The sequence below is a fragment of the Eubalaena glacialis genome, chromosome 20, assembly GCF_028564815.1.
Source record: "Eubalaena glacialis isolate mEubGla1 chromosome 20, mEubGla1.1.hap2.+ XY, whole genome shotgun sequence".
In the NCBI taxonomy this organism is placed as follows: domain Eukaryota; kingdom Metazoa; phylum Chordata; class Mammalia; order Artiodactyla; family Balaenidae; genus Eubalaena; species Eubalaena glacialis.
This window is the reverse complement of record NC_083735.1, coordinates 22356368-22380241: the sequence shown is the minus strand read 5'-3', so window position 1 is coordinate 22380241 and position 23874 is coordinate 22356368. Positions and strand designations below refer to the sequence as shown.

At 45.1% G+C, this 23874-nt stretch overlaps 1 long non-coding RNA gene across 1 annotated transcript in view; it reads left to right on the top strand.

The window, feature by feature from the left end:
- The first annotated feature begins 470 nt into the window (after positions 1-470).
- LOC133081343 (uncharacterized) overlaps positions 471-23874 on the top strand; it is a 72617-nt gene continuing 49213 nt past the window's right edge. Inside the window, exons 1-2 of the long non-coding RNA XR_009698782.1 lie at positions 471-626; positions 3295-3408. This is a non-coding gene — a long non-coding RNA (uncharacterized LOC133081343). The remainder of the gene's footprint in view (positions 627-3294; positions 3409-23874) is intronic.

Sequence of the window (23874 nt, the reverse complement as noted above, 5' to 3'; positions counted from 1 at the left end):
GTATATCCAATCCCCTGGGATAAACCATAATGGAAAAGAATGGAAAACCATAATTAAAAAAGAATGTCTCTATGTGTATAACTGAGTCACTTGGCTGTACATCAGAGACTGGCACAACATTGTAAATCAACTATACTTCAATTAAAATTTAAAAAGTTTAAGAAGCCTTAAGTATGGCTGACCAACCTTAATTTGACCTTGAGTGTGACAGGGGCCCTGAATCGGCTGAGCGTCTGCTGGCCCACTGCAGAAGGGGCGCGGGGTCCCAGGCGCTAGTACCCAGTGAGAACCCCGAGGGAGAGAGATGCGAGGCACCACGACCTGGCCTGCAGCCCCTCTCGCTCCCGACGGCTCTTCCCCGTGATTGGGCGGCGCCAACTCCCAGTGCACGCCGCCCACCCCGCCCACCCCGCCCACCGGCGCCGGCGTTCCCCGTGCGCGGCGGGAGCGCGAGTTAAAGCCACCCGGGCGGCCCGTGCGCTCCGCCCGCCTGTGGCGTCCTCGCGCAGCGCGCTTCGCGCCCGGGTCCCCGCGCTGTCTCCTCGCGCCCGTGGGACGCCAGGCGCTCCTTCGGCTCCTGCCGCCCGTGCTGGCCGCGCTGGGCGGCCTCGGGGGCTCCGCGACAGGTGAGTGGGGCCCGCGGGTGGGGCGCCCCCGGAGGCACTGCATCCCGCTCTGCTGGCTGCGGGGCTGCCCGGCTGCCGGGCGGGCGCGGAGGAGAGCTTGGGGCGCCCTCGCTGGATGTGCGCGGCTTGTCCCCCGTCCTGCGGTGACCTTTTGTCTGGGAGGGCGAGGCTAGACTGTCGGGAGGGGCCCCCTGCTTCTCAGCCCTTTACTCCTTAACAAGCCTGCCTGGTGGGTGGGCTCAGCGGATGGTTTGGATGTCTTTTCCTCTCTGGCCCTCAGGCCGGTGGGAAAGGAAGCTCGTTCCGCACCTGAGTGCAGGGCGCACGCTCCCTTCTAGGTTCTTCCTTTTCCCAACATCCAAGGGAGTGGAATTGGCTTTCTAGCCTTGGTCTCTGATGGGCCCGCCGCCCAGGTTTAACCAGGCAGCAAATTTAGCCTCTTGGAGGCCCGGGACCTTGGGAAGAGGTGCTTCCCTCCAGAAACAGCCCGGGCTGTTTGAAACGGAGCTTGGGCCCAGGTGCGGTTAGCAAGCAACTTCCAGCGGCGCTTGTTAATACCACTCAGGTGTAGGCGGACCCCAAGGCAGAGGAGAGCTGAGTTGGGGTCCCAGGGTGACTGAGAAACCCTGAGTTCCCGTAGGGTTGGTGGCTGGTGACCTGGGCAGGTGCAGGAGGTGCCCAGTGTTTGTCAAACGACCTGGCCTGCAGGATTGCCCATCTCTCCTGACAGGTGCTCCCAATTGGCCCTCATGGATGGAGGCAGATTTTAACTCATTTTTTAACTTATGCAGACACTTTGTTGGTCAAGGTACTGTTAACTGGTTTGGAGGAGATGTCACTTAGTCTCTGAGCTGTTTGCCCTCCAGGAGGGATTCTGACCCTCAGGGTTTTTGCCTAACCTGGTGGGGCATCTCTGTGGCAGGAATCCCAAACAGTGGTCTGTTTGCTCCACTCCGGAAACAGGATTTAAAGTTACTTGCCTTTTTCACTAAGCAGTGTTCGCCCAGGTCTTCTGGTGTGAAGACATTTTTGTGATGTCTGTTGTAGAACAGCCCATGATCATTGTACTTTGTATATTGACAGACTATGAGAAAGCTACCATGAACTATAGTAAATAGATTAATAAGTACATTTTTAATTTATTCACAGCAAGCATGTACCTAAATTTGAAAAGTAATGTTTGAGACGGTGTTCAGCATCCATGTGCACACTGGGTCTCCAGACTGCGAATCACCAGGGCAAATAGTGTTCCAGGTGGGACTCGCCTAGCAGTGTGAGTCTTTGAGGGTTGACTGCAGCCCTAACTGGGATCCTTCTGGAAGGATCTGCTAGAAGAGGTAGCAAAAGAGCTAACACTTTGGGAGCATTTATTTGGTGGGTATTGTGCCCAATGACTTTGTACTCTTTTAATCCTTGCATTTTCCTCTTAGAACCACTTATTTACTAGCCTCACTTTACAGACAAGAAAAACTGAGGTCCAGAGGGAGGCAGTAACTCTCCCGAGGTGATGTTGTTAGTACGTGGTCTAACCAAAACTCCAACCTAGTAAGTAGGCTGACGACTGAGCCTGGGATCCCATCTTAGGGGGTTGCTGACCTCACCTGCTCTCAATTGAATGGTTTTGGTCAAGTCAAGTGGGATTGCCCGGATGGTATGTGAGTAGCTGGCAAAGTTGTTAGCTATTCATTAATAACCAGTACCTCCTGAGTCTTTCATTTATAATGCAGTTTATAAGCCAGCCTTTTAAAATCAAACATTGAGGAACTATGCTAAAAGCACTATCTTAGAGGGATGCAAGTAAGACTGAGGTCTGGTTCCTTACCAAAGAAGGTGTAGTCTGTGCGGTGGGCTTCCACTGTCAACTCCCATCACATAGCTTTGCACACGACTTTCCATCCCATGTGCCTACATTGTCCCTGGGGTAGGGTCTTCACTGCGTCTTACAGAGACTTCTGCCAAATGGGACATGTGGCTTATGTTTTCTCGGAACCAAGGATTGGCTTTTTCTCTTTGAAAGTTAGGACAAAATAGTAAACTAAGTACAGCCAGGCCTTCTCTGAGCACCACATCCATAACAGGCTTATTTTTGACCATTAATCATTCAAGGTTGAGAAACACAAGTTCATGATTTGAATAAAACTGATAATATAAATCAGTGTCCTGCGAATAACTGAAAACTTAAATATTTGTAACCAGGCTATTAGAGGTATTCTTATAAAGATGGCATGTAGGACCCCAAACCCTAACTTCATTTGAAGCTGTATCGACCCATGTCTAAAAGGAAACTAAAGTTAAGTGCTTTGAACCTAGATCTCTAAACTTGCAACACTTAATACTCTGAGTCTGTAAGACCAAATCAGACCTGGAAGAATAGTTGTATCTTTGTAAGCACAAGTGTAAGTGTGAGCCATGCTAACAAGACAACGGGGAGGCGAATGACAGCTCTCCAGCAGCAACGCCACAGCATCAGAAAGAATGGTCCCCAGGGATCGTCACTGGAGAACCTGCATGGGTTTTCAGGGTACTGAACCCCCCTAGCGTTCTCCTAGATAATAGTTGAAGGAAGGTCTTCCAAAGAGAACAGTGAATGCAGCTTACATGAAAAGGTCTCCTGGACCCAAGGAATCCAAGAACTCTGATGGCTTTGCTTCTTGGTCCTTCATTGCAGATGAAATACAGTGTCAGATGACAAGGCAAGCTGCATGTGGTGGGAGATGCATTCCTGTGGCCTGGCTCTGCAACGGAGAGCAGGAGTGCCCGGATGGGGCAGACGAGCAGTGTGGTGAGTGGTCTCACCGCTGTGTCCTGTTGTGTATCATGCACTCACCCACACCGGGCCCTTATTGCTGTGTGCCTGGTTGACAGTCAGTTCTCATGGTTTTCACCCTCTTAGGGGGTGTTCGGAAATGTTGGTAGTTCTGGGTGTCTTGGTAGTGTAATTCCAGTGTCAGAAGTAGCCTAACCTTTGAAATCAAAGTAAAACTGGCTTAAATCTACTCCACGTGCAGTGGGAGCTCAGAGTCCCCCCAGTTCCCACCAGGTTTGTGCAGAGGAGCCTGGTTTACAGCGTTTTGGGGTCACCTCTGGAGCACCCTCCAGTTTTGCTGAAGTGTTGAGCTTGTGGGTACCTGCACTGCATGTGTCCACCGCTGCAGCAAACACATTGCACTGCTCTCCACCTTCAAATTCCCGCTCGTTCCTTTTGGAGCAGTTCAGCTCTCTCCTGCCAAGTTCTGCCTTAGGAATTTCACCAAAAGTTCTAAGCTATTTCTCAAGGTATTTTTCTCAGGTTAAAAAAAAAAGTTCCATCCCTAAGGGAAATTCTGGTGCTGTTAAAATAATTTATTATTTCACCTTGCTACACTAGTTAAGACTCATTTGATTATGAGTCATAGAATCCAAATGAAGCTAAGGTAAGCTGGCTTAGGAATTTATTGTAAGGATACTATGGTTTCTAATGGAACTCAAAGAAGACTACCTGGGCCTTGGGACAGTGTCTCATAGTAAAAACACATATCTCTGAGGATCAAAGACAATTGCCCCAGAAGGGGAAATCCACACGAGTTGGCCAGACACCCTCAGAAGTGTCTGTAAGATGACCTACTGAGCCCACAGGATCTGAGTCCATTTCCTCAAAGAGGTAAGAGTTCAAGTGGGTCATTGACTATAGGATATATCACATACACAGACCACTTTTATGTATAATCATTTTCAAATTTTTACAAAGTCATTGCTTTACAAAAACAAACAACTTCTTTTTAAAAATTTTATTTAAAAAATTTTTATTTTACTTTGGAGTACAGTTGGTTTACAATGTTGTATTAGTTTCAGGTGTACAGCAAAGTGATTCAGTTATACATATACATATATCTATTCTTTTTCAAATTCTTTTCTGGTTTAGGATATTACAGAATATTGAGTAGAGTTCCCTGTGCTATACAGTAGGTCCTTGTTGGTTATCTAATTTAAATATAGTAGTGTGTATATGTCAATCCCAAACTCCCAATATATCCCTTCCCCTGCCACCTTTCCCCTTTGGTAATCATAAGTTTGTTTTCTAAGTCTGTGATTCTGTTTCTGTTTTGTAAGTAAGTTCATTTGTATCATTTTTTTTTATTGAAGTATAATTTACTTACAATATTTTATTAATTTCAAGTGTATAACATAGTGATTTGATATTTTTATACATTATAAAATGATCACCATAATAAATCTAGTTATGATATGCCACAATACAAAGATATTACATAGTTATTGACTATATTCCCCACACTGTACATTTTATACCTGTGACTCATTTATTTTGTAACTGGAAGTTTGTACCTCTTAACCTCCCTCACCTATTTTCCTAATCCCCCCCTACCCACCTCCCTCTGGCGACCACCAGTTTGTTCTCTGTATTTATGAGCTTGTTTCTGTTTGTTATGTTTGTTCATTTTAAAAAAATTTTTATTGGAGTATAGTTGATTTACAGTGTTGTGTTAGTTTCAAGTGTACAGCAAAGTGAATCAGTTATACATATACATGTATCCATTCTTTTTTAGATTCTTTTCCCAAGTAGGCCATTACAGAGTATTGAGTCCCTGTGCTATACAGTAGGTCCTTATTAGTTACCTGTTTTATATATAGTAGTGTGTATATGTCAATCCCAATCTTCTAATTTATCTCTCCCCCCTCCCTTACCCCCGGTAACCATAAATTTATTTTCTACATCTGTAACTCTATTTCCGTTTGGTACGTAAGTTCATTTGTACCCTTTTTTTTAGATTCCATGTATAAGCGATATCATACGATATTTGTCTTTCTCTGTCTGACTTACTTCACTCAGTATGACAATCTGTAGGTCCATCCATGTTGCTGCAAATGGCATTATTTCATTCCTTTTTATGGCTGACTCATAGTCCATTGTATATATGTACTACATCTTCTTTTATTTATTTGTTTGTTTATTTTTGGCTGCGTTGGGTCTTCGTTGCTGAGCAGGGGCTCCTCTTCGTTGCGGTGCCCGGGCTTCTCATTGTGGTGGCTTGTCTTGTTGCAGAGCACGGTCTCTAGGTGCATGGGCTTCAGTAGTTGTGGCATGCGGGCTCAGTAGTTGTGGCACGCGGGCTTAGCTGCTCCACGGCATGTGGGATCTTCCCAGACCAGGGCTCGAACCAGTGTCTCCTGCATTGGCAGGAGGATTCTTAACCACCACGCCACCAGGGAAGCCACATCTTCTTTATCCATTCCTCTGTTGATGGACATTTACGTTGCTTCCATGTCCTGGCTCTTGTAAATAGTGCTGCAGTGAATATTGGGGTGCATGTATCTTTTCAAATTATGGTTTTCTCCAGATATATGCCCAGGAGTGGGATTGCTGGATCATATGGTAATTCTATTTTTAGTTTTTTAAGGAACCTTCATACTGTTTTCCATAGAGGCTGTACCAATTTACATTCCTACTAATAGTGTAAGAGGGTTCCCTTTTCTCCACACCCTCTCCAGCATTTATTGTTTGTAGATTTTTTGATGATGGCCATTCTGACCGGTGTGAGGTGGTACCTCATTGTAGTTTTGATTTGCATTTCTCTAATAATTAGTGATATTGAGCATCTTTTCATGAGCTTTTTGGCCATCTGTATGTCTTCTTTGGAGAAACATCTGTTGAGATCTTCTGCCCATTTTTTGAGTGGGTTGTTTGTTTTTTTGATATTGAGCTGCATGAGCTGTTTGTATATTTTGGAGATTAACCCCTTGTTGGTTGCTTCTTTTGCAAATATTTTCTCCCACTCTAAGGGTTGTCTTTTCTTTTTGTTTATGGTTTCCTTTGCTGTGCAAAAGCTTTTAAGTTGAATTAGGTTTCATTTGTTTATTTTTGTTTTTATTTTCATTACTCTAGGAGGTGGATCCAAAAAGATGTTTGCTGTGATTTATGTCAAAGAGTGTTCTTCCTATGTTTTCCTCTAAGGGTTTTATAGTATCTGGCCTTACATTTAGGTCTTTAATCTGTTTTGAGTTTGTTTTTGTATATGGTGTTAGAGAATGTTCTAATTTCATTCTTTTACATGTAGCTGTCTGGTTTTCCCATTTATTGAAGAGCCTATTTTTTCTCCATTGTATATTCTTGCCTCCTTTGTTGTAGATTAATTGACAATAGGTGTGGGGTTTATTTATGGGCTTTCTATCCTGTTTCATTGAGCTATATTTCAGGTTTTATGCCAGTGTCATACTGTTTTGATGACTGTAGCTTTGTAGTATAGTGTGAAGTCAGCGAGTCTGATTCCTCCAGCTCCGTGTTTCTTTCTCAAGATTGCTTTGGCAATTCGGGGTCTCTTGTGTTTCCATACAAATTAAAAATTTTTTTGTTCTAGTTCTGTGAAAAATGCCATTGGTGATTTGATAGGGATTGCATTGAATCCGTGGATTGCCTTGGGTAGTATAGTCATTTTGACGTTATTGCTTCTTCCAATCCAAGAACATGGTATATCTTTTCATCTGTTTGTGTCATCTTTGACGTCTTTCATCATTATCTTATAGTTTTCTGAGTACAGGTCTCTTGCCTCCTTAGGTAGGTTTATTTCTAGGTATTTTATTCTTTTTGACGTGATGATAAATGTGATTGCTTCCTTAATTTCTCTTTCTGATCTTTCATTTTTAGTGTGTAGGAATGCAAAAGCTTTTTGTGTATTAATTTTGTATCCTGCAACTTTACTGAATTCATTGAGCTCTAGTAGTTTTCTGGTAGCATCTTTAGGATTTTTTATGTGTAGTATCATGTGCTCTGCAAACAGTGACAGTTTTACTTCTTCTTTTCCAATTTGGATTCCTTTTATTTCTCTTTCTTCTCTGATTGCTGTGGCTAGGACTTCCAAACCTATGTTGAACAGAAGTGGCGATGATCTCGGGTGACCTCAGCCTGCAGTGGCTTGAAGCAGGATCTCAGGTCCCAGACCAGAGACTGAAGCCAGCCCGTGGCAGTGAGAATGCCGAATCCTAGCCACTAGACCTCTAGGGCCAGTGGCTAGTTCCAAGGCCCTGGGTTGTCTGCTTTGGAGAAAGGAATTCCAACAAAGAGAAGGAAGGTAGTGAAACAAGTAAAGTGTTTATTAGGAGGAAAAAAAAGTACGTGTGGATAGACAGACACAGGCAGGCTCAGAGAGAGTTGCACCCTTGGGGTAGTTCACATCACTTATATAGGGCAGTTCTTCCCGGTTCCCTCTGGTCAGTCATCCTGCTTTGCCTGCCTCTGAGTCCATATTTGGTCTAACTCATGGCCCTCCCCTGTGTGCGTGTGCATCTTTTAGACTAGGTGGATTCCAGTGCAGGGGTTTCTGGGAAGAAGAACATATTATGATCTGGCGCCCCCTCCCTCCTCTGACCTCTGGGGAACCTTTCTGTTGCATGTGCAGTCGGGAAGGTGTCCTTGACCTGAAGAATGAGAGATATGTGGTTTCTTTATCTTCTCTCCAAGCAGGACTCAGCTCCTCCTTGCTCCTGCCGTTATCTTTATCCTGGAGTATCTGTCCACAGGGGACAGATTCCAGCTCCTCAGCCTGGGACCCATCCATCTCCTGCCTCAAATTCCCAGAGAGACGTGGACCCCAAGAAATCTTTACTGGGAAGACGAAGGCCGAAGGTCTATCTTCTGTAGCTTCTTCAGGCTGGCATGGGGCTTACAGACCCTACCTAATTGGAGCCATGCAACTCTTGCCATATCTTGTTGAGGGACCCCAGGGTGACTTCTGCTGTTATTCTGGCAGGGTCTTTTTCAGGGAGCAGCTGGAATCCATGCATCACCATTATCCTGTTGTGCCCTCGAGGAAACAAGCTGAATAGGTAGATTAAAGGAGCAGGGACTAAAGACTAGTGAAAGACAATTATAATCCGAGACTCAAGCAGGGGTAAGAATCTGGTTATACATGGTCAACATATTTTTGTTAATCTCAGGGTTAAAATTTAGCGTGTTTCTCCGTTTCTAAAATGGAAGTTCTGAACCTGTTGGTCCCAGCCCTCCTACTTGGGCTGAAAGGTCTTAGTTATAGATTTATAACAGTATGGAAGACAACAAAGCACTAGGCGAAATATAACATAAATCAGTATGACTGAAAAGAGGAGAGGTATAAGAAAATGGAAACCTGTCAGAAAGTTTTTAATACCTTGTGGGATCCGAGAGAACAAACTAGAGAACCAGTTTTCAGTTTTCCCGCCCATATTGAATAACGAGGATTGATGGTTAATTGTCTGCTGAAGCCAGGTGGCTTATTGTTGAATTTTTTCAGTTGGTTTCTAGCTGGGAAGAGGTGTTACCGCACGTGCGACAGGAAGCATTGGCGGTTGCACATACTCCTCCTTGTTCTGCCAGTAGATACTCCAGGGCCAGTCGGTTGTCAAGTACCACCTTGGCCAGGGAACCTAGAGACTCTGTAAATTAATAAGAGATTTAGCAATCTCACTGGCTGTGGTGGTAAGAGTGCGAGGCAAGTTTTGAAGGACGTGTTGGTGGGCAGCTGTCCCCCCACCATGGTAACAGTGCATACCCAATGAAATAGGCATCTCCATCTGGGATATTCCCGGGTAAGTTTCGAGTCAATCCAGTGAACTGTTTTAATGAACTGACCCAGTGCTTGGATTCATTTGAGGAGTGGATTGAGAAAGGAGAAATCAAGGTTCCCAGCCTACACTGCGTGGGTGTGGAATGATTGCGTAGGCAATTAGTAGCCCACGGTTGTTTATCTACGTGGCATCCAAAGACGTATCCTGTTGGGGAACAATAGACTAACTGGCCTAAGGTTTTAAAGCTTAGTCATCCAATCCTGTCGTTGTGGAAATATTTTCCAACCGTATACCCAATGCACTCCATCCATTCCGTTGTCAGTTGCTCCACCAGTATGGATCCTTCTAACATCAGGTAGTGGGTTAGGGTTTGAGCACAAACGGGCAACTGGACCTCTGGCTTGGGCGAGGGGCATCATAAAACGCTGGGGTGTCTTAATGCCAGTTTTTCATTCCCCAGTTTTGACCTCATGTTCTCCTGCTGCTGCTAAGGAAGAGGTAGGCAAGAGACGTGAGAATTTTTTCTGTGGGAAGATGAACAATTTGACTCTGTACATCACAGCACTGAGTCTTGGGTCTTTGAAAGTCCATTTTCCCTCAGGAACTTGGCTAAAATTCTTTACGGGACGGACAAAGGGGTCGCCATGGTCAATGATGGACTTAGCTCGTGGGGTAAGCAAATCCAGCATTCCGTCAACTGAGGGGAGGAAGCAAGAGTTTGCACGGTGTGAACCAGGGAGTTGTCTGTCTGTCCTGTGGACAAGGGAAAGAGGCAGAGAAAATCTAAAGTAATTAATACCTTCATAGTTGCACCAATCAGAGTTTTGATCTTGAAAAATGACTGGAAAGCAGGAGCATTAAAAGAAGTGTTGTAGTGAGTTGAAACCCAGTGGTTAAGTATGGGTCCTGAGGTTTCAGGTGAGTCACATTAAACCACCCAGCACGGGTAGAGGAGTTCTGTCTCGGGTATAGGTGCAGGGCTACAGCGGCACTCGTAATAAATTCCGAAAGCAAACGAGAGCACGGAGGACAGTGATTATCTAACTCTACCAGAGCCTGTCAGTTATTTTGTAAGTGCACTAGAGTTCTGGAGGGCAAAAAGGAAGATAGTGGCTGCGGGTACTTAACCTTGGGTCTAAGAAGTCTCTGTCCTTCCTGAATAGAGCTTTAGGTCTTGGAGAGGCTTCCTCGTCCACCTGGATTTTTCAGGCTGTCCAGGGTCCTCCGTATCCTATGGAGACTTGCGGGAAGGGGTGGATTCATAGGAATGGCTGGAATGTGGGTCTTCGGGTTCCTGTAACATATCAGTGGAGGCAGGTTTAATCCTGGACAGATGGACCCAACTCGTGACTCCCTGGAGCTTAACTGCTGTAGGGGTGCTCAGCAGGACTTGTTAAGGACCCTTCCACTTTGGGAGTAGCTGGGCGCCGGGGGACTCATTTTTCCAGGTCTCTTAAGAGTACCCAGTCCCCAGGATTTACAATGGAGTGACTGGGGCTCTTACCTGGGGCGGGCTGGGTTCTGTTGCTGTATTCTTGTATAGCCCTCTGGACCTGGCTTAAGTTTATAATGTATTTAAGATGGGCTTGGGTTTCTGGGCCAGTTAGTATGTCCAGGGTAAGGAATGGCCTTCCGTGTGTCATTGCAAAGGTGCTTAACTTAGTGGTTGTTTTAGGGGCCGCCCTGATCCTTAAGGGAGCTATTGGCAGCAGGCGGTACCACGGTTCTGGTTTCCTGACAGTTTGCCCACGGTTTTCTTTAGGGTATGATTAGCCTGTTCTACTTTTCATGAGGACGGAGGTCTCCAGGACGAATGCGGGTGGTATCTGATTCCTAAGGCCTGCGAGAGCTGTTGGGTAACCCTGGCTTTGAATGAGGGTCCACTGTCACTCTGGAGGTGGCGGGGTAACCTGAACCTAGGAGTGATTTGTTATATTGATAGAAGTGCTCTAGCCACTTCGGTTGCCTTTTCTGTCCTACTGGGGAAGGCCTCTGCCCATCCAGTGAAAGTGTCTTTAAATACTAATAAGTATCTGAAGCCTTGGAAAGAGGGCACCTGACTGAAACCCATTTGCCAGTCCTCTCCTGGGTAAGTCCCACGTCACTGGGCTGGGCTAACGAGAGGGGGAGGGGGTGAGGCTTGAGGCTGCCTCCGGATTATGGGTGGTGCAGAGGGCGCAGGCCCGAGTAACCCTTCTGATTGTCTCTGGGAGCCCTTTCCTGTAAAAAGCTGGAAAACCACAGCAGACATGGAGTGGTTTTCTCTCTCATTCTCTCTCCCCCAGATGGAGGAATCATGTGGCCCTTTAATAATTTTCCATTGGTCAGAAAGAGGTATGAGCAATTTTTGATCTATGTGCCACCAGCCATCTATTCCCTTAGTTCCCCCTTGGTCTCGTGGCCAGGTCTCTTCGGAAGTTGAGTATCTGAGTATAACGTTAGAAGGGGCAAGGGATGGGATCAATGCCATTTCTGTTGTGGGTATCAGGGCTGCTTTATTGGCTTCCTGATCTGCCCTGTTGTTCCCTTGGGTAATTTGAGAAGTTCCCTTTTAGTGCCTGCAGCAGTGAATGAGTGCTACCTGTTCTGGTTTTTGAACCACTTCTATGAGTTGTAAAATCTCAGCCTCATTTTTTAGGGGAATTTCTTGTATTTAAAAATTCTCTTTTTTTTCCAGATAGCTATGTGGGCATGTAGAACAGGGAAAGCATATTTTGAGTCTGTTTATAAATTTATAATTTTTCCTTCCCCTAGGGTTAAGGCTCGGGTTAGAGCTATCAGTTCAGCCTTCTGGGCTGAAGTGTTGGGCAGAAAAGGTTTCACTTCTGTGACATTATGAGCGCTCATGATAGCATACCCTGCCCTCCTGACCCCGTCCTTAATAAAGCTACTGCTGTCAGTAAACCATTCTTCCTCAGGGTTTTCTATGGCTTGGATCTGTCAGATTAGGCCTAGAGGCATAGACCTGGTCAAGGGTTTCGAGGCAGGAATGTATTAGTTCTGGGCTGTCAGCAGGCATCCGTGTAGCTGGGTTGAGGGTGCAGCAAGTTTTAAGGGTTACCTCTGGGGAGTCAAGGAACAAAGCCTGGTACTTAGTAAGGCAGCCTCCAGTTAGCCAGTGGTGGCCTTTGATCTCCAGGATCCCTTGTACTTGATGGGAGGTCTGGACTTCCAGTGGCTGTCCAAAGGTAAGCTTGTTAGCTTTTTCCACTAATTAAAGTGGTGGCAGCTACTACACGAAGGCAACCAGGCCAACCTTGGGCCACGAGTCTAGTTGTTTGGAAAAATAGCCTATGGTCTGAGGAACTTGCCCTAGCTTCTGTACTAGGACCCCCCCGAGCTGTCCCTTGCTTTTCAGTCACGTATAAGATGAATGGCTTTTTCAGACTGGGGAGACCCAGAGCAGGGGCTCTGGTGAGGGCCTGCTTGATGTTATTAAAAGCCTTTTCCTGTTCCCCAGTCCAAAGTAATGGTTTTGTATCTGGGCCTTTAGTGGCTTCATACAGGGGCTTAAGCCATTAGCCCAAATCCTGGAATCCAAATTCTGCAAAACCCTGCCATGCCCAGAAAAGGTGTTTGTCTTTAGAGTGCTTAGGCCTAATATAGCCTGTTTTCTGTCTGGAGATAACAGTCTACTTCCGAGGTTTATAATATAGTGCAGATGTTTAACTTGTTGCTTTGAGATTTGTGCCTTTGTCCGAGAGACTCTAACCTCGGGGCCCCAAGGAAATTAAGGACTTCAATTGTATTCTGATTTGAGGCCTCCATGGAGGGACTACATATTAATATATCAATATCTACATACTGTAGAATAGCCCCTTTTAGGTGTTATCTCCCTTAGTTCTTTTCCTAGGGCCTTGGCGAACAAGTGTGGGCTGTCCCGAAACCCCTGAGGCAATACTGTCCAGGCGTATTGTTGCATTTGGCCTGAGAGGGCATTAGTCCACTCGAAGGCAAACAGATACTGTGAGGAGGGATGAACTGGGATGCAAAAAAAGGCATCCTTGAAGTTGAGCACAGTAAACCATTTAGCATCGTCAGGGATTTGGGCTAATGTGTTATAAGGATTGGCCACGAGGGCGTGAATAGGGACCACAGCATCATTTGCTGCTTTAAGATCTTGTACCATTCTATATTCCCCATTTGGCTTAACATCTGGAAAAATAGTATTGCGTGGAGACTGGCAGGACACCAAGAGGCCATGTTTTAAGAATTTATCTACAAGGGGTTGTAAACCCTTCTTTGCTTCCAACTTTATGGGGTATTGTCTCTTGTTAGGGTAGGCAGCTTCTGGCTTAAAGCTAATTTTACAGGTTGGGCGTTTATGGCCCTCCCAGGGGCTCCTTTGTCCCAAACTGCAGGGTTCACTGGTTGGAGAATACGGCTGGGAAAAGGCCCTTGATCTACCTTAGTCAGGGTCAAGATAAGGGGCTGCTCAGGGCCTCCTAACTGTAATATGGCCCCGAGGGAGCCCAGAAGGTCTCTCCCCAGTAGTGGGGTAAGACACTCAGGGACAACTAAAAAGGTATGTAAAATCAAACGCTGCTCAAATTGGCAAGTGAGAGGCCCAGTAAAGTAATGGGTGCGAGGCTTTCCTTGGACACCAGTCACAGTACAGCTTTTGGAGGAAAGAGGCCCAGCATGAGAAATCAGGACAGAGTAAGTGACTCCCGTGTCAGTTAAAAAATCGATCTTCTTACCTGCCATATCATGGACCACCCGGGGCTCCTTGATGGAGATAGACATCTCATGGGGGGATGTCGTCCAGCATGGCAATCTCAGGAGTGGAGGCCCCCCTTCCCCTTTGGGACCGAGGGCAGTCCCACTTCCAATGACCTGTTTGTTTGCAGGCTGGGCACGGCTTAGGGGCATTCTTGGGCCCAGTGGCCTGTTGACTTGCACGTGGAGCATTCCTCCTTGTTGGTCTTACTTCCAGACAGATAGTTGAACTTTCTTGGCCCCCTTGGGTTGTCTTGAGGTTGCAAGGTGTGGCTGACAGCAACGGCTGTCAGTTTTGCATGAGCCCTGTCCTGTCTTTTCTCACGTTTAATTTGGAAGGATGTCCAGAGTTAGGGCCTGAAACCCTTCAGCAAGCTAGGGTCTTCAGCAAATCAACCCAGTCTTTGTTTGCATTGGGCTAAATCAATTAAAGAGAAGGGCACATATATTCTGATTGTCCCTTTGCTATTTGCCACTTCCCTAAGAGGGGATAATTTCCCTGATCCTGGGTGACAGGAGGTTCCACTGCGAGTTACCCTGGAGGGACTAGTCTCTCTTTCCTGGGGTATCAGAGGGTATAGAGGGACATAGGGAGGTGGAGTTTGGGATCGGTCAGAGGGCTCTGGGGAGGTAGGTGACACCAGAGAAGTGGGTGGCTCTGAAGAAGCAGGGATACTGTCAGGAGTAGGGGGAGCTTGGTTTCCCCCCTGAGAGTTGGGGGGAGTTAGGAGGGGATCATCTAAAATGTCAGGAGGGTTTTCTGGTTCCCCAGGCTTTTGATTACAAGAGCCGCCTAGGGCGGGATTTTGGTAAAGGACCATGAAGGCTTGAACATAGGGAACCTCAGTCCACTTTCCTATCTTGCGGCAATAAAGATCCAATTGCAGAATGGTATTATAATTTACAGACCCATTTTCAGGCCATTTTTCTCCATCCCGGAACTTAAACAAAGGCCAGGCAGTGTTACAGTAGAATTTGTTTTTCCTTTCTTAACCTGTCTATTTAAAAAAGTTTCTAGTTCTTAAGGATACACTCCAGAGGTGTTTCTTCTGGCTTGGGAGGGGATCCTCCCATGTTGGGTAACCTGCAACCGAGAACAAAAGAGCTCTCCTAGAAATGGAATTCGGTGTCCCAGAAACATTACAAGGAGGTGCTTGAAGGAGATTCAGAGCATCCTCTAAATTTCCTTCAGTCTTATTGCTAATGGGGTTTGGAGCATCGTTTACTTCCCCATCGATTCCTAATCAGACGTTTCCAGTCATCCTTGGTACCTTGTGCAAGGTGTCCCCCATGTGGTCAGGGGAGGACATTTGAACCAGTGCAGACCGGTTGCCAGGATTCCACTTAGGGAGGGATATGTGGCCTTTAGAGCTTATGCCCTATGACAGGTCTTCCTATGCTGGGGTGTATTCCTTGTTATTAAGCATCTACAAAGTTTATAATGCAGGCTTCTGTGTAGTGGCCAGCCCAACAGGCTGTCCGTAGCAGTGTGTAGGCTGCCAAGGCCTGGAGTAAAGGAGTCTGATAGATGCAAAGAGGAACCCTTGGAGAAATTGGAGTTGGGCGCTATGGAAGATGGCACAGGTTCAAGACCCAAGGGGCCGGGAGGCAGAGAAATTCTCATAGTAGATTTTTGGACATTGAGTGATGTGAAAGACTAGACAACAGAAGAACCCAAAATCCATTACCCTATCTATCTGGAGGCTAAGATAAAATCATCAGGCACTTCCCAATTTTATCTGACACAGGCAACAGTTTGGCAGCGGCCGGGGACGCAGTTTAGTAATGAGGTCCAGAAAATCCTTCCCTGAAATGGTGCAGAGATAGGAAGTGAGAAGGAGACCTTGCTGTACGAGCGAGGTGGGAAAGAAAAGCATAGAGGAGGGTTCCATACGGGACAGTGAGAGAGAGAGAGAGAGAGAGAGAGAGAGAGAGGGAGGGAGAGGGAGGGAGAGGGAGGGAGAGAGGGAGAGGGAGGGAGAGGGAGGGAGAGAGGGAGAGGGAGGGAGAGAGAGAGAGAGGAGGGAGAGAGGGAGAGAGAGGGAGGGAGGGAGGGGGAGAGGGAGGGGGAGAGAGGGAGGGGGAGGGAGGGAGAGAGAGGGAGAGAGAAGGAGGGAGGGGGAGAGAGGGAGGGAGGGGGAGAGGGAGGGGGAGAGAGGGAGGGGGAGGGAGGGAGAGAGAGGGAGAGAGAAGGAGGGAGGGAGAGAGAGAGAGGGAGGGAGGGAGAGAGAGAGAGGGAGGGAGGGAGAAGGAGAGAGGGAGGGAGGGGGAGGGAGAGAGGGAGGGAGGGAGAGGGGGGAGAGAGGGAGGGAGGGAGGGAGAGAGGGGGAGGGAGAGGGAGAGAGAGAGGCAGGCACCCCTTGGACTCCTTCTCGGTCAGAAATCACGTTTCCACCAGGTCCCAGAGGACAGCGGCAGCAGCCACCCAAGTGTTAGTTGGATCTGCACGGCCTGGGGGATGTCCCCTGCCACCCTCACCTGGGGGAGCCATAACACAGTGACTGGACTGAGATTAGGCCCTGTGGGTCTTGAAAAGAAAGCGAAGCAGAGAGCGAGAGAAACAGGGCAAGAGCGAAAGTCAGGGGACTCAAGCAGTGGCTGGGCAAAGCCCGTGGTTTACACTGAATTCCCAGGTTTGGGCACCAAAAATGATCTCGGGTGGCCTCGGCCTGCAGTGGCTCGAAGCAGGATCTCAGTTCCCCGACCAGAGATTGAAGTCAGGCCGCGACAGTGAGAACACCAAATCCTAGCCACTAGATCTCCAGGGCCAGTGGCCAGTTACAAGGTCCTGGGTTGTCTGCTTTGGAGAAAGGAATTCCAACAAAGAGAAGGAAGGTAGTGAAACAAGTAGTGTTTATGAGGAGGAAAAGAAAGTACATGTGGATAGACACCCATGGGTGGGCCCAGAGAAAGAGTCACACCCTTGGGGTAGTTCAGATCACTTGTATGGGGCAGTTCTTCCCAGTTCCCTCTGGCCAGTCATCCCGCTTTGCCTGGCTCTGAGTCCATATTTGGTCTAACTCAGGGCCCTCCCCTGTGTGCGTGTGCATCTTTTAGACAAGGTGGATTCCAGTGCAGGGGTTTCTGGGAAGAAGAACATATTATGGTCTGACACCCCCTCCCTCCTCTGACCTCTGAGGAACCTTTCTGTTGCATGTGCAGTTGGGAAGGTGTCCTTGACCTCAAGAATGAGAAGTATGTGGTCTCTTTATCTTCTCTCCAAGCAGGACTCAGCTCCTCCTTGCTCCTGCCGTTATCTTTATCCTGGAGGATCTGTCCACAGGGGAAGATTCCAGCTGCTCAGCCTGGGGTCCATCAATCTCCTGCCTCAGCAAGAGTGGACATCCTTGTCTTGTTCTTGATCTTAGAGGAAATGCTTTCAGCTTTTCACCGTTGAGAATGATGTTAGCTATGGGTTTGTTATATATGGCTTTATTATGTTGAGGTAGCTTCCCTCTATGCCCACTTTCTAGGGGATTTTTAAAAAAAAATTTTTTAATGTATTTTTGGCTGCATCAGGTCACAGTTGTGGCACACGGGATCTTCGTTGAGGCATGCATGCGGGATCTTTCGTTTTGGCATGTGGGCTCTTCCTTGCAACTCGCAGGCTCCAGGGCACATGGGCTCTGTAGTTTGCGGCACGCAGGCTCTCTAATTGAGGCACGTGAACTCAGTAGTTGTGGCATGCAGGCTTAGTTGCCCCATGGCATGTGGGATTTTAGTTCCCTGACCAGGGATAGAACTGGCGTCCTCTGCATTGTAAGGCAGATTCTTTACCACTGGACCACCAGGGAAGTCCCCAGGGATTTTTTTTAAAAATATAAATTTATTTATTTATTTATTTTTATTTTTTATTTTTGGCTGTGTTGGGTCTTCGTTGCTGTGAGCGAGCTTTCTCTAGTTGCAGCAAGTGGGGGCTACTCTTCTTTGTGGTGCGCGGGCTTCTCATTGTTATGGCTTCTCTTATTGCAGAGCATGGGCTCTAGGCATGTGGGCTCAGTAGTTGTGGCTCGCGGGCTCTAGAGTGCAGGCTCAGTAGTTGTGGTGCACAGGCTTAGTTGCTCTGTGGCATGTGGGATCTTCCCAGACCAGGGCTCGAACCCATGTCCCCTGCACTGGCAGGCGGATTCTTAACCACTGCGCCACCAGGGAAGCCCTCTAGAGAGTTTTTATCATAAATGGGAGTTGAATTTTGTCAAAAGCTTGTTCTGCATTTATCGAGATGATCATGTGGTTTTTATTCTTTAGTTTTTTAATGTCGTGTATGTATCACACTGATTGATTTGCAGATATTGAAGAATCCTTGCATCCCTGGGATAAATCCCACTTGATCATGGTGTATGATTCTTTTAATGTATTATTGGATTCGATTTGCTAGTATTTTGTTGAGGATTTTTGCGTCTATGTTCATCAGTGATACAAGCCTGTAGTTTTTTTGTGGTATCTTTGGTTTGGTATCAGGGTGATGGTGGCCTCATTGAATGAGTTTGGGAATGTTCCTTCCTCTGCAATTTTTTGGAGGAGTTTCAGAAGGATAGGTGTTAGCTCTTCTCTAAATGTTTGATAGAATTTGCCTGTGAAGCCATCTGGTCCCGGACTTTTTGTCTGTTGGGAGTTTTTCAATCACAGTTTCAATTTCAGTACTTGTGATTGGTCTGTTCATATTTTCTATTTCTTCCTGGTTTGTAAATTGACTTTTGAAGTGATCAAAAGCCTAATGTTTATTCTAACAGTGTTGCCATTCTTAGCATTCTTTTGTGTACCCACCCCATGCCCCTGTGAGATATGGAATGAATATTTAACTCCTACACAATATGAGATATAGTTATTATTTTCATCATTTTATAGATGAGAGAAGTGAGGCTTGGAAAAGGTAAGTGAACTCATCGAAGATTTCACATCTAGCGAATATTAGTAAAAATATTCATTTATCATTCAGGCTTCAAAGATTATGGATAAAAAAGTGTGCCCCTGCTAATATGGAGGATATTCTTCTAAAACAGAAAAAAAAACTTTAAAAGCACAATGGCCTTATGTAAGAGCATATGTTTCGTCCAAATGAGAGAAAAATCCTTAAGAACAGGGATCCAATTCCCTCTGAAGCCGAGGTGACTGGCCCCATTTCATCTTCAGATGTGGCAGCATCACCTAGTGGCAAAGAAAGACATAGCCCTAGTGAATGGTTTTCTTCTTTGGACAACTAACCCCGTTTTTAAGAGTGACAGATTAATTTGGGGCTTCCAATTCAAAATAAGATGACCAAATATGTTTATCTCCTTTGCCTGGAAAAATTTCTCAACAAATACTAAGAAGACAGAAAGAGGACAGAAGGTCATGACTGAACAGAACAGAGAAAGTTCAGGCCAACGGCCTGCGTGAGGGGATAACTGATAACCGAAGGTGGCCCGAGGGGCCCAGAACTTAGAGGCAGTCTGATCTGTGAAGAGGGCTGGAAAAGTGGGGAGGGGGTGCGAATTAATCTGTTCACCTGCTGCCCATGCTCAGGAGGTTTACACTCAAGAGGATTTGATCCGAAGGTGCTGATCTCAGGGACATCAGGCCTGCATTAGACCAGGAGGATAAAGAGGCAGGAACTGAAGAAAAATCTGCACCCTGAATGGTGGGTCCTCAGCCTCCTTCCCACACGCGACACTTGCATTCCGTTCTGGAGAAACTGAAGAATGCTGGAGAAAAATACAGCCACAGAATTCCCTCAGGGAGAAGGCTGTTTCTCTGCCATCCTTTGTGACGGCAATGTTGACCTGAAACAAATGCACAGCTATTTCTCCAGCAAAGATGGGTTTATTCAGGATCAGCAGAGAATTGCAGTTCGGGGGGCTGCAACCGTGATGGGCAGCATGTGAGTTTCCCACATGGCAAGGGAAGAAGAGCGCTTTTACGGGGGGAAGAGGAAGTTGGGAGGGTTATAGCAAACAGAGTCCATGGCTTTTCCTTAGCTGAGTCCTTGCCAGGAAAGAAGAGGAATCTTTCTTCTTCCTATTGGGCTCTGCTGTGGTCATAGGGCCTGAGAGCTCCCCCTTCTGGTCTCCAGATTCTATTTAATTGAGGTTTCTGTTCATTAATTTTTTACACCAGCCTTTAACAAACCCAGCCGTACCTGTATGAGTCTCTCTAAAATATGAATGGATGGCCAGAAGTCATCACACTTTCAAGGAAAAGCTCTGACATGAAAAATGAAGACCAAAACCAGCAAATGGGGAAAAGAGGCTGAGTGGAAACAGAAGATGCAGGAAGGGGACAAAAGCTACACTTAGTAGTATCAGAAGAGAATGTTAAAAAAAAGAGAGAAAACAGAAAAAATAATTCTTTGCAGTTTATAAAAATGGTAACTGAAATAACAATTCACGATAAGTTTTGAAGGCTAACGCTGAGAAATTCCAGGAATGTTGAACATTAAGCAAAAAGGTGGATAGAGATTGGAGACAAAAGAAAACTAGAAGTTGAGAAAAATCTAAGTGGGGAAAATCTGTCTAATGGAATTTTCAGAAAGAGAGAAAAGAGGAAAGAGGTGTTGTGTGATCCTTCAGTGATGTACCTTGGCAGGGCCCTTCCCATTTATTACAATGGGTACTTAGTAGGTCTTTCAATAAAGTTATGGGTTATCATTCTAGCAAATATTCTGGCAGAGCTTTCCATATCAGCAGAAACGGAGCTTATTCTTTTTAAATGCTTCATAATACTCTGTTATCTAGAACTAAATAGCATATTTAACTACCCATTTTTCCATTGGTGAGCGTTTAGGTGTTTTTCTGTGTCTTGGCATTACAAACAGTGCTGCTATAAACACTCTGTAATCCTTCTCCTTGCAGATGTTTGAGTATTTCCCTTAGAAGTATACCTCAAGAAAAGATTTCTAGATCACAGAATATGAGTATTTTTAAGTTAAAATCCAAAGGTTGCCCCTTCCTCATGACACCGATTTATGCTGTTACCAGCTGAGCTTGGGGTGCCGTCTCCCCATACCCAAGACTGGATGCTAATAATCTACTAAACTGTTTTCCAGCCTATTAGATTAAAAAATGACATCTCATTATCTTAATTTGCGTTTTCCTGACTATTATCAAGGTTGAACAGTTTTATTTGCTAATCATTTGTATTTCTTCTTCTGTGAACTGGCCATTTGCATCCTTTGAACATTTATATTGGATTATTTGTCTTTTTCTTACTGATTTATAGGAACTATTTATATATTCTGGACAGAGGCTTCTATCTTAGAAGTTATCAGTGTTTTATTCTAATCAGTTTTGTCTTTTAACTTTGTTAAAAATCCCTGTTATAATGAGAGATCCCTGAAGGCAGGGAATTGGTGTTACTCATTTTTGTTGCCAAGCATCTGGCAGGACATACTAGACACTCATTTTGTGAATGAAAACAGAGACGTGACCTTGGCTTCATGACCGCCCTGAAAGAACATTTACAGGTGCTTGTAGCCAGAGCTCTCCTGGGTCTCGGTGACTTCTCATATTGCGGGGGGGAAGGACTGGCTTGGATTTAAGATGTTAAGTGGATCACAGGAATGCCAGTGACATACACTCCCAATCGTTAAGAGTCATGAAGAACCATAATAGGGTATAGATCGTTGAGGGAGTATCCTCTGGTTATCTTCCTGAGCCTAAAACCAGGATCTAGTCAATAGGTTAATGTAGTAAAAGGAGAAATGTGTGTGGTTGGACTAGCTTACAGAGATGCTTACGTCTTTAGGACCAGAGAACTGTTAAAAAGTTTGATTTGACAATGGACTATGACTTCATATTTTAACACCAGCGGCAAGAAAGTCTCAACCAAATGGGAGATAAACTAGTAAAAGATTGTGGTGAGGGTGAAAATTCACTACATGTAGTCTTTAAGTGGTATTGTTTTAATAGACAGCATGAAGTTTGAGATTTGGTATTTATTCATATGTTAGTGTCAATTGTTACAATTTTTGGATCTTTGAAAGATCATGGGTGGAATTTTTAGATTTCTTTTTTTTTAATAGATCTTTATTGGAGTATAATTGCTTCACAAAACTGTGTTAGTTTCTGTTGTACAACAAAGTGAATCAGCCATATGCATACATATGTCCCCATATCCCCTCCCTCCCATCTTCCCTATCCCACCCCTCTGGGCCATTGCAAAGCACCGAGCTGATCTCCCTGTGCTATGCTGCTGCTTCCCATTGGCTATCTATTTTACATTCAGTAGTGTGTATATGTCGATGCTACTCACACTTCGCCCCAGCTTCCCCCTCCCACCCTGTGTCCTCAGGTCCATTCTCTACGTCTGCATCTTTACTCCTGCCCTGCAACTAGGTTCATCAGTACCATTTTTTTTTTTTTTTTTTTAGATTCCATATATATGCGTTAGAATACGGTATTTGTTTTTCTCTTTCTGACTTACTTCACTCTGTATGACAGACCCTAGGTCCATCCACCTCACTACAAATAACTCAGTTTCGTTTCTTTTTATGGCTGAGTAATTTTCCATTGTATATATGTGCCACATCTTCTTTATCCATTCATCTGTCGATGGACAATTAGGTTGGTTCCATGTCCTGGCTATTGTAAATAGTGCTGCAGTGAACATTGTGGTACATGTCTCTTTTTTTTTTACATGTCTCTTTTTGAATTTTGGTTTTCTCAGGGTATATGCCCAGTAGTGGGATTGCTGGATCATATGGTAGTTCTATTTTTAGTTTTTTAAAGAACCTCCATACTGTTCTCCATAGTGGTTGTATCAATTTACATTCCCACCAAGAGTGCAGGAGGGTTCCCTTTTCACCACACCCTTTCCAGCATTTATTGTTTCTAGATTTTTTGATAATGACCATTCTGACCGGCGTGAGGTGATACCTCATTGTAGTTTTGATTTGCATTTCTCTAATAATTAGTGATGTTGAGCATCTTTTCATGTGCCTCTTGGCCATCTGTATGTCTTCCTTAGTGAAATGTCTATTTAGGTCTTCTGCCCATTTTTTAATTGGATTGTTTTTTTTGATACTGAGCTCCATGAGCTGTTTGTATATTTTGGAGATTAATCCTTTGTCATTTCATTTGCAAATATTTTCTCCCATTCTGAGGTTGTCTTTGTGTCTTGTTTATGGTTTCATTTGCTGTGCAAAAGCTTTTAAGTTTAGTTAAGTCCCATTTGTTTATTTTTGTTCTTATTTCTGTTACTGTAGGAGATGGGTCAAAAAAGATCTTGCTGAGGTTTTTGTCAAAGAGTGTTCTTCCTATGTTTTCCTCTAAGAGTTTTATAGTGTCTCGTCTTACATTTAAGTCTTTAATCCATTCGCAGTTTATTTTTGTGCATGGTGTTAGGGAGTGTTCTAATTTCATTCTTTTACATGTAGCTGTCCAGTTTTCCCAGCACCACTTATTGAAGAGGCTGTCTTTTCTCCACTATATGTTCTTGCCTCCTTTGTTGTAAATTAGGTGCCCATATGTGCGTGGATTTATCTCTGGGCATTCTGTCCTGTACCATTGATCTATATTTGTTTTTGTGCCAGTACCATACTGTCTTGATGACTGTAGCTTTGTAGTATAGTTTGAATTCAGGGAGCCTGATTCCTCCAGCTCCATTTTTCTTTCTCAAGATTGCTTTGGCTATTCAGGGTCTTTTGTGTTTCCATACAAATTGTGAAATTTTTTGTTCTAGTTCTGTGAAAAATGCCATTTGTCGTTTGATAAGGATTGCATTAATCTGTAGATTGCTTTGGGTAGTATAGTCATTTTCACAATATTGATTCTTCCAATCCTAGAACATGGTGTATTTCTCCATCTGTTTATGTCATCTTTGATTTCTTTCATCAGTGTTTTATAGTTTTCTGAGTACAAGTCTTTCGCCTCCTTAGGCAGGTTTATTCCTAGGTATTTTATTGTTTTTGTTGGGATGGTAAATGGGATTGTTTCCTTAATTTCTCTTTCTGATTTTTCATTGTTGGTGTAAGGAATGCCAGAGATTTCTGTGCATTAATTTTGTATCCTGCAACCTT